The sequence below is a fragment of the Macaca thibetana genome, chromosome 7 (genome assembly GCF_024542745.1).
Source record: "Macaca thibetana thibetana isolate TM-01 chromosome 7, ASM2454274v1, whole genome shotgun sequence".
NCBI lineage: Eukaryota > Metazoa > Chordata > Mammalia > Primates > Cercopithecidae > Macaca > Macaca thibetana.
This window is the reverse complement of record NC_065584.1, coordinates 75739613-75751296: the sequence shown is the minus strand read 5'-3', so window position 1 is coordinate 75751296 and position 11684 is coordinate 75739613.

Below are 11684 nucleotides of genomic sequence, written 5' to 3'. Positions count from 1 at the left end.
TAGGTTTTACAATGATACAGTAAATGTATTCCTATGGCTGTCTGAATATCCATTGAGAGTACAAAATGATCAAGAAAAAGGAGAAATCTGTGCATGGCATTTAGATATTCAATATGTGTGTTTGTGTATAAAGTCATGTTGGTTTTGTATATAAATACACTTTAGGAAAAACATGGTCAAAAGGATAAAATAAATGCTAATGATAGCTCTGGAATTGTATTACTGAAGGAAAGTAAACATATCAAATAGCTCTATAAACATTAGCATTAAATGCAACTTGATATTTTTAAATTAAAAAGTGTAATAATTCATTGAAATTTACTGAGAAAGTACTTATTAGAATTTTATAAACTCATTTACTCTCAAAATTTTCTTGCAGATGCTATTTACATAAGTAATAATAATATTAAATCAATATTTTAAGGTATAATTCAACTTCAACGTTTAAAAAACAGACAAACTTCGATATAGCAGTTACTATATTTTAATCAATTATAATCAAATAGCATAAACTAGAAAAATACTGTGTTAATAGTAATCAGTAATTATGAAAGTGTTAATTTTACAGAAGAAAATCACCAATTATTATTTCAATAATTTATTACTATGAAGAGAGCATAAACAGATTATTTTAGCATTCTTTGCAGAAATTACTTCCTAATGAGAGCACTGTTCTGGTTTCTGTCACTGACTTCCTGTGTGATCTTTTGGATAGACTTCAATGTTTCCATATAAAATATAATGATAAAAATGTTGAAACCTAATTTTAAGATGTACTGACTGTTATGGTCTGATGTTTGTGTCCCCTCAAAATTCATATGTAGAATTAAGCAGTGGGTCCTTTTGGAGGTGACTAGTTCATGAGGGTGAAATCCTCATGAATGGGATTAATCCCTTTATAAAAGAGGCCCAAGGGAGCTTGTTTGCCCCTTCTGCCATGTAAGGACATAGTGAGAAGGTGCTATCTATGAGGAATGAGCCCTTATCAGGCACCAAATCTGCTGGCATCCTGATCTTGGATTCCCCAGCCTCTAGAATTGTAAAGAATAATCTGTTAGTAATTATCCAGTTAGTAGTGTTTTTGTTATATTAGCCCAAATAGACTAAGACATTGCCTAAATGAAATATAAAAGATAAAGCATTAAGAATAGTCATGCTTGGCCATGCAAGGTGGCTCATGCCTGTAATCCCAGCACTTTCAGAGGCCAAAGCAGGCAGATCACTTGAGGTCAGGAGTTCAAGACAAGCCTGGCCAACATGGTGAAACCTCATCTCTACTAAAAATACAAAAATTAGTAGGGCATGGTGGTGCATGCCTGTCATCCCACCTATTTGGGAGACTGAGGCAGGAGAATCTCCTGAACCCTGGAGGCAGAGATTGCAGTGACCTGAGATCGTGTCACTGGACTCCAGCCTGGGAGACAGAGCAGACTCCATCTCAAAAACACAAAACAAAACAAAGCAACAAAAAAAAGAATAGTCATGCTTAATATTTATAATGGGTTCACTAAACATAAATGTATAGGAATATTGATAGCAATTTCCCTAGCATGGAAAACATTAATATTGCCACATATTGACATTTACATCCACATATGACATTTAAATTTACTGTGTGTGGTTGCTAAATAAAGGGCTTGATACAATCAAAGAAATTTTAGAGCTCAAAGGATTCTGAAAGAGCAGCCAGTCCGTTCAACCTCCTTACTTTATGGATGCGAAAATTAAGATTCAGAGAGAAGATATGTTCATATGTGTTCAGCGAGTTACTGCAGATCCAGGTCTCCTCAGCTCTGGGTGTTATTTTGAACCTGTTGATCCAGATCCCTGAGACTTTTGCTAGGAATCCTTATATATGCCTGCCGAGCATTGTCTGGAGACTTCACATACAGTGTCCCACAGGCACTATTTTTCAAATGTACCTAAATGTCACTAGAATGAACAAAATCTGCTCATTTTAAAATGATAAGAAATTTGTGAGTTTTTTTTGTCATTTTGTATTTGTCCCAAATTTTGTCAAAACACAAAATAGCACATGGAAACTACTGATATTTCTTGAAGTGAATATGAAAGGTTTGGTAGCCATGGCACAGCATCCCTTCTTCTGCCTATTTATTAAACTTTGGATGATTCAAAATGTTACAAATATGTTGTTACCTGAGCAGCTGTAGGTTTTAAAAAAAGTTACAAATATGGAATGGGATGATGACTTAATCCTTCATTTATTATTATTATTTATCATTATTATTATTAACTATGGGGACAGAGGACCTGTAGTACTGTTGCAAAGATTAATCTGAGACCCAGGACTCAGACAAAGAACCCAATGAAATGTTACAATATGACAAGTACTTTGATATCGGTATGCACAATGTGCCACTAGAGCACTATTTACCATGAGCTTATACCAAGTGAAAGGTAATTTCTCCTTGTTTTATAGGTATGTTAAGATACATTGAACATTTGGTTTTAATGGCATTTTTCACTTAACTCCATAGGAACATATACCGTCTTTTATCCTGACTTACTAGCAGCACACCTGACTTTCTCTGATTTTTTTAAACACCTCTAGAGAAGCCTACAAAACCCTGTGGAGTCTAATCTTTATACTTAGCACTGTCAGGACATTCTTTTTTTCTTTTTAACTTTATGGGAGTCTAAGCTCATTTTCTTTTGTTCATCACAGCATCCGTCATATTCTTAAAAATAGTCTTCTTTTTCTCAAGCAAAAGAATTCAAGTTACTCCAGTTCTTACAGAGCATATTTCCCATAATTTAGTGTACTCAGAAGTATTTGTATTAAATTGTGTTTAAGTCTGGGTGCGATGGCTCACATCTGTAATCTCAGCACTTGGGAGACTGAGGGTCAAGGATCACTTGAACTCAGGAGTTCAAGGCCAGCCTCGACAACATAGTGAGACCCTCATCTCTACAAAAAAATTAAAAATTAGGTGTGGTGGTATGCACCTGTGGTCCCAGCTATTTGGGAGGCTGAGATGGGAGAATCACTTGAGCCCAGGAGGTCCAGACTGCAGTGAGCTGAAATTGTGCCACTGCACTCCAGCCTGGGCAACAGAGCAAGACTCTGTCTCAAAAATAATAAAAATAAATTGTGTTCAGTGAAGAGACAGTGAGCAGCAGCATATCACTACCACAAAACATCCTGCCATGAGCCTGCACAAAGACAGAATTGGAAAAAACATGCCAAGGTTTTTTCCCAGATGAAACGAGGACCAGAATAAAATGCTTATTACCATTCAGCAAACCAACTAGACAGTCACAATCAGAATGTTCTCAGTGTCTCCTCTGCTATTATATTCTGTGAGTTCCATGCTCGCCTTGATGTATATGCTTCATAACCATTAATTTTCATGAGTTTAACTATCACATCAGAAGAGACTGACTCCCGTATGGGGAGCTGCCATTAGCGGAATTTCTCAGGAAACAAGTTGCCGCGGGAGTAATGTTTTATTGAAATATAGCCAGAGTTTTCTTTTTTCTTAATTAAAAAAATTTTTTTTAAGTAACAAGGTCGCACTCTATTGCCCAGGCTGAAGCTCAGTGGTATAATCATAGCTCACTGCAGCCTTGAAACATGTGGGCTCAAGAGATCCTCCTATCAGCCTCCTGAGTAGCTGGGACTACAGGCATACACCACAGCACCTAGATAATTTTATTTATTTTTTTAATAGAGATGAAGGGGTCTCACTTTGTTGCCCAGGTCGGTCTCAAACTCCTGGCCTCAAGCGATCCTCCCACTTTGGTCTCCCAAAGTGCCAGAATTATGGGTATTACCTACCACACCAAGCCAAGGTCTTCTTTAAGGCTTTCTCTCCATAGCAGAATCTGTCCCTCAGTTTCTCTTTGCATTAATTGAGACAGAGTCTCACTCAGTCACCCAGGTGGGAATGCAGTGGCACTATCATGGCTCACTGCAGCCTCGACCTCCCTGGGCTCAAGTGATTCTCCTGCTTCAGCCTCCCAGGTAGCTAGGACTACAGGTGTGCACCACCAAACCCAACTAATTTTTTAATTTTTTGTACAGACAGTGTTTCACCATGTTGCCCAGGCTGGTCTTGAATTCCTGGGGTCAAGAGATTCTCCCACCTTGGCCTCCCAAAGTGCTGGAATTATAGGTGTGAGCCACTGCACCTGGCCTCTCTTTGCATTTAAAATGTTTAGAGTGCAGATAAATTTTTGCACTTAAAAGAAAAACAGGCTGGGTGCAGTGGCTCACACCTGTAATCCCAGCAATCTGGGAGGCTGAGATGGGCAGATCACCTGAGGTCAGGAGTTCGAGACCAGCCTGACCAACATGGTGAAGCCCCATCTCTACTAAAAATACAAAAATTAGCTGGGTGTGGTGGTGTGTGCCTATAATCCCAGCTACTCAGGAGACTGAGGCAGGAGAATCGCTTGAATCTGGGAGGTGGAGGTTGCAGTGAGCCGAGTTCACATCGCTGCACTCTATCCTGGGCGACAGAGTGAGACTCTGTCTCTCACACACACACACACACACACACACACACACACAGAAAATGAAAGAAAAACAGATATTTAGGCTAAAAATTGGGGAACACAGAAAAAGAGTTTTTGTTTAAACTGAGAAATAGCACATATTATTAAAGAATTATGAATATTACTTGTATTAAATCAACCAACACATATACAAGTGTTGATATTTTTAATTCTGGAATTTCCTACAGTCATTTAAAAATTTGATGTTTTAAGTGTTTGACTATATTATGATTTTTATTTTCTATACTACTATTACCACTGATTCCGCTGCTACTACTGTACTGTTAATACCACTAGGAGGACTTGTGGATGAATTCTGTGTTTTGCTTGTCTTAAAACACCTCCCTTCATAACTTTTCTTGGAATGTCCTGCTAAAAATTTTAGTTACATTGAAAGAAATGGAAACAGTATATGAAGAAGGGATGGCTGTTAGGAAATGGAATTTGTGGAATGCTCTTATTTTGGATGAGTTGCAGACGTTCAAATTCCACAGAAACCCAAATAAAAATAGTTACATGCCAGTTAAAACAATATTTCACTCAGTCTCAGAATGGCCTGTATGTCATTTGGTGGCATGGCGCTAACCTTAACGACTGCAAAAAACAAAACCATGAGTCTACAAATCTGACAGTAGAAAAGAAAAACAACAGAGTTGATTCAAAGTGCTTCTAACATTCAGAATGTGAGTTTTGAAAACACACTAATCACATAAGTAATTTGAGCAAGTTAGTTGGTCAATTTGATAAAGTATTATTTTCTATTCAAATTTGTCACTCTCCAAGACTCTATTATCTATGTATCTATCATCTATCATCTCTTTTTTATCATGCTTGTCATGTTTAAAATGATAAATTGTAAATGATGAAGCTATTATACTGTAACAGAAATGTAATCTATGGGCCAATTTCTCAGTTAAGATCCAATCCTAGAACATGAAAATGAGCTTGTTGCAGGCAGGCATCATGCCTTTCATCTTTATGCATCTGGCTTGAGCATAGTCTTTGTTTCATAGTGGGTGCAAATTGATAGTTGTTGAATCAGAGAATGTCTCCAAGTAATACTCTAAAGAGAAAGTCTACCTAGGATTCCAAAGTCATGTTGATTGTATTCTATCAATCATTGTAATTTTAAGGAATGTTTTAAATGAGAAGATATGATTAACATGTGCAGCATTAAAAAACACCCTCTTTTTTAAATTCTAAAAAAGTATAAAGATGTATAAGAACATATATATGAAAGTAAAATGAATATATAAGAAAATATATAAGCTGAATATATTTTAAAGAAAATTACCCAGAGATAGTCACTGTTAATATTTTGATATATTTCTTTCCAGGCTATTTAACCTTTTTTTTTTCCTTTCCTTTTTTCTTTTCTTTTCTTTTCTTTTTTTTTTTTTTTTTTTTTTTTTTTTTTTTGAGACAGGGTCTCACTCCCATAACCCAGGCTGGAATGCAGCCGCGTGATCTGAGCTCACTGTAGCCTCAACCTCCTGGCTCAAGCTATCCTCTTACCTCAGCCTCCTGAGTAGCTGGGAGTACAGGCACGCACCACCACTCCCGACTAATTTTTATATATTTTTGTAGAGATGGGGTTTCGCCATGTTGCCCAGGCCATATTTATTTTTAATATTTGTATAAATTTGAGACCGTATGGAATTTCCAGAATATATAAAACCACAAGTAGATCTCATATATAAAATAATGCAGAATAAACTAAAACAAATCACCCTATTACCAGTTTATACTTAACACATACCACTTTAAAACAAGAGCTCTCAACAAAATTAAAGTAAAAACTAAAACTAAGTAAGATCTGGATCAACGTAATAGGACTTGGGGACTGAGGAGTATTCCTAGAGCTCTAGATTGTCAGTATTCCTAAAGTGTTTCTACTTTGTAGGAAGACTCCACTTTCAAATGAGGACATTTCCTTTTAGTAACTTACAGAGTATTCTCTGAGTTTTAGGAGAGTTTGACAGACAAGAGTTTTCACTAAGTTGCAGGTGTACATAATGGCAGCTGATCAAAAAGTACCTTTGCAGATATCTATTGTGATGATTTAGCTAAAAATGCTTATCGGAATGGTGGATTGGGACAGTTGATTACACTGAGTTAACTGATGAGGCGACTAGTGGAGAAGTGGGGTAGGGTGAAGAGTTTTACCCTCAGGTAAATTCAAAGAATTGTCAGCAGCCTGTTCCATTACAAAGCAAACATACAGAATACTGTCAAAACCAGAGCTCTTTTATTAGAATTAGGATGGCACTTGGGATGCTAGCCACAATAATATGAACCTGCAGGCCACACTGCAGATGTACACACAGTAAATCAGAAGTGAGTATCCAAACTGCAGTAGCCTCTTTTCTTTCTAATTCCTAAATCACTGTGGCATATGATTTCTTTGGGGCCAAGAAGTTGCCTCGCACCACAAAATATTAAAAGGCATGGCATTATTTTGAGGTATCAAATGAAAAGATAACTTTTAACTACTACTACTAAATTTGTATTCTCTTGGCTTAAAAGAGTTAACTCACTTTCAGAGACATTTACTAACTGAAAATGAGTTAGGCATCAAGGAAAAGAAGGTTAAGGGTAGTCACTCAGTTTTGATTGATATGCCCCAAAAGTCCTGCTCAAGGCTCATGTTATTGAGATGGAGAATCCAATTGTAAGTGGATCAGGTAGCATATTGCTCACTGTTTAATAGTTCTTCAGCTGGATTTTCTGATAGAATGAATGCACTGCTTCTACAACAAAATCAAATAGGATAACTGGCATGAAGCTATCCTGTTTGAGGAAGGAAGAATAAGGGAAGGTCTAAACAACCACATATTACTAGTGAAGTAGAATGACTGTAATAATGCCCTCAGAGAGAGTATTCTACTCAATGCCATTGTATCTTTAATAACTTTTTGCAATTTGGGGAAAAGAAGTACTGCTAATGCAAGAAAATGATTCTTGGGAAGTGGTACAGGGAACATATTAAAATAAAGTCATCTGCCGGGCACGGTGGCTCACGCCTGTAATCCCAGCACTTTTGGAGGCTGAGTGGGGCAGATCACCTGAGGTCAAGAGTTTCAGACCAGTCTGGCCAACATGGTGAAACCCCATCTCTACTAAAAATACAAAAATTAGTTGGGCGTGGTGGTGTGCACCTGTAGTCCCAGCTACTCCGGAGGCTGAGGCAGGAAAATCACTTGAACCTGGGAGATGGAGGTTGCAGTGAGCCGAGATCGCACCACTGGACTCCAGTGTGGGCAACAGAGGGAGACTCCATCTCAAAAAATAAAATAAATTAAATTAAAAAATAAAGTCATCACTGCATTAAGAAAAAAAATTTTAAGGATTTGTTTTAAAAATTCAGTCAAATAATTTGCAATTCAAGGAAGCTCAGCTCAATTATAAGACTGACTTCCCAATTTTAAAATGGGCAAAAGATTTGAATAGATAACTTATCAAAAAAGAAATACCAATTGCTAATAGTCACATAAAAAGATGCTGAACATCATTTGTCATATAGGGAGATATGAATTAAAACTACAATGAGAGGCTGGACGCTGTGGCTCACACCTGTAGTCCTGGTACTTTGAAAGGCTGAGGTGGGAGGATCACTTGAGGCCAAGAGGTCGAGATCAGTTTGGGCAACATAAGCGAGACCCTGTCTCTGCAAAAAAACTATTTTTAAATTGGCCAGTTGTGACAGCACATGCCTGTAGTCCTAGCTAATCAGGAGGCCAAGGTGGGAAAATCACTTGAGCCCAGGAGTTTGAGGCTGCAGTGAGCTATGATCATGCCACTGTACTCCAGCCTGGGCAACAGGGGGAGACCCTGTTTCTAAGATAGATAGATAGATAGATAGATAGATAGATAGATAGATAGATAAAACTACAATAAGATACCACTTCATATCCACTAGAATGGCTATCACAAAAAAGATAGACAACAACAAGTGTTGGCCATATTATAGATTATAGAGAAACTAGACCCCTTATACATTGCTGGTGGTAATATAAAATGATACAGCCATTTTGAAAAAATGTTTGGCATTTTCTAATAAGGTTAAACATCAATTGACATAGGATCCATCAATTCTACCTGTAAGTATCTACTCAAGAGAAATTAAAACACATGAACACAAATATTTGGTTGCTCAGAGCAACATTATCCATAATTGCCAAAAAGTGGAAACAAGCTAAACATCAGTTAAGTGGTGAATGGATAAACAAATTCTGTATATCCATGCAATGGAATACTATTTAGCAATGAAAATGAAGGAACCACTGAAGCATCCTAAAACATTTATGAACCTCAAACATATTATGCTAAGTAAAATAAGCCGGATCCCTAAGATCACATATTGTATGATTCAGTTTATACAAAATATCCAGAATAGGCAAATTTCTCAAGACAGAAAGTAGAGTAGTGGTTGCCTGAGGTTGAGGATGAAAATGGGACTAGCTATAAACGAGCCTAAGGGACAAAAGATACGGCCTGAATAGATTAGTAAACAGAGTTATATAGGGGGCCCAGGATGGACTGTTGGATGCTCTGGATTGTACTGTTGGGGCGGGGTGAGGGGGCAAAGTGATGAATAAATTTAGAAAATTTAAAGAACCATGGGCTTAGAAAGTACAAGGCAACTTTTGGCAAGGAAGGTCCAGAATCACCGGCTTTATAACATGAATGGGACAGGTTTGTTGTGGGAAATCCGGAGATCCAAATCTAATGAAATAGACTTTAGGTGTGGGATTTGGATGAATATCAATTTACTTGGCTTCATGTGTATAGCAATAAAAAATTATCTTTGTGGAGGGGGATGGGGTAACGGTCATAGACAAAACCAAAGGTGGAGCAAAAGGTAACAGATTTGTTCTAGGTGTGGTAGTGAATATAGGTGGGTGTTAAATTTAGGGTAAACCAGGAAGAAGGGAAGCCTTGTCTTTGGGCAAAATCAAGTCAAACTAAATAATATTAGAGCTGCAAAGGGACCATTTTGTGGATGAGGAAACCAGCTCAGGGAGATTCAGTGACTTCTGAAGATCACACAGTATTTGCATTTGAAGAAAATGCAGAAATGTGAATTGGCAAAACAAGTATTTACCATCTATTGTAGCTTAAAATAATAGGGAAAACTAACAGAGACTTAACTGTGAAGTGATTAGCCACCTAGCCACCACTATCTCAGGTTTCAGAACCTGAGATAAAATTCAGGTTTCTTGATTCCCCAGTTCAGTGGTCTTTCCACTACAGACTACTGTGTATGTAATAATTCCTTTGCACTGTAGTCAGACAGTTTTACCTTTTCTTTAAGCTGGTAATTGACTGTGCTCTACTAAGGAGAATGTAGTAGATAGAGGAGGAGCTCTACTAAAGAAATGCCCCAACTTGGAAAAGCAACCATTAGTTACTGATGTGGTGGAATTCAAAAGTAACTCAAGTGTCAACAAATCCAAATGGGACACATTTTATTATAAACCTTGTGGTCCAAAAAGGAAAGACTAAAGCAGGTGGAAAGATCAGCTCAGCTTTATCAGCACCGGAGAAAACTACCTATTGTCTATATCTGAAAACTTTTCAACACAGTTACAGTGAGACCACCTACAATATAGGCAATGCCACTAATTGGCACATTTACATAATTAAAAACAAAAGGATAATAAAATGTGTGTTCTTTGCTTAGTATGTTTTGCTTTGAAAGAATTTTTTAAAAGGTCATTAAAGTCAATACAATCCAGTGGCGGCAAGAAGATGTTTGCATAGACCATTTCATGCCAGGCAATATTACAGATATTGTGCTGCAAACAGAACCAGACAATACCTAATGTGGCCTGTAAGAGGCCCAAGAGATAATTAAGAGAGAAGGAAAGAAGACAGATAATTAAAAAGTAAAAGGAAAGGATGAAGGAAAAAACACCTAAAGTAGGAGTAAGAGGGGGTTAAAAAAAGAGAAGAAAAGAGAAGGGTAAAAGAGAAAATAGAGACATACATGGTAGGCAGCCAGTTGCCTCAAGACAATTTACCTCATCCTGCCTCACACAGTGTCTCTTTGTCTTTCTCAACTTTCAACCCCACTGTAATTCAAATTTTTATTGTACAAGGAATACCATGTTCATTGTAGAAAATTAGAAAACACAGACAGGGAAAAAAATAAACATTACCTATAATCTCACCATCTAGTTAAAATCTCTATTAACATGTTGGTCAATAATACTGTCATCTTGTTTTCAGACATTTTCTTTTTATACGAATCATACACCTTTTAAGGCCGGGAACGGTGGCTCACGCCTGTAATCCCAGCACTTTGGGAGGCCGAGGCAGGCAGATTACGAGGTCAAGAGATGAAGACCATCCTAGCTAACATGGTGAAAACCCATCTCTACTAAAAATATAAAATTAGCCAGGCATGTTGGTGGGCGCCTGTAGTTCCAGCTACTTGGGAGGCTAAGGCAGGAGAATGGCGTGAACCCAGGAGGCAGAGCTTGCAGTGAGCTGAGATCGAGATTTTGCTATTGCACTCCAGCCTGGGTGACAGAGCGAGACTCCATCTCAAACAACAAAAACAACAACAACAACAACAACAACAACAAAAACATACAGCTTTTATTGCTTTGTACTATTTTTTTTCCACATAAAGTATTATGGCTATTTTTCTACCTCAATAAATACATGCTTCTAAAATATCATTTTAAATAATTGCTTCCTTTTAAATTTAATTCTATAAGAATTTAATTTATAGGATACATATAGCTGTTTACGTAGCTTTTGCTACATCAGTTTTACATTATTGTCATGTTTGTAAAATATCAGAATAACTAATATTTTGTGGCACAGCATAAAAAACAGCTATTTAATGTCTATTCCTATAAGAATTAGAACCAGAAACAAATGATGTATGTGATATAGGCCTGTCCTGAGCTGTGCTGAAGAGGAGTAAGAAGCCTAGTTGGAGAAAGAAGGTGACTATTCCTATTCCTCACTGTATAACAGATGTATATGAAAGAAGCTATGTGTTCATCAAAAGAATCACATTGTAATTTGAGACATACAGAAGTACAGATGCACCTCAACTTATGATGGGGTTACTTCCCAATAAACACATCATAAATTGTAATACTGTAAAGTCAAAAATGCATTTAATACACCTAACCTACCAAACATCATAG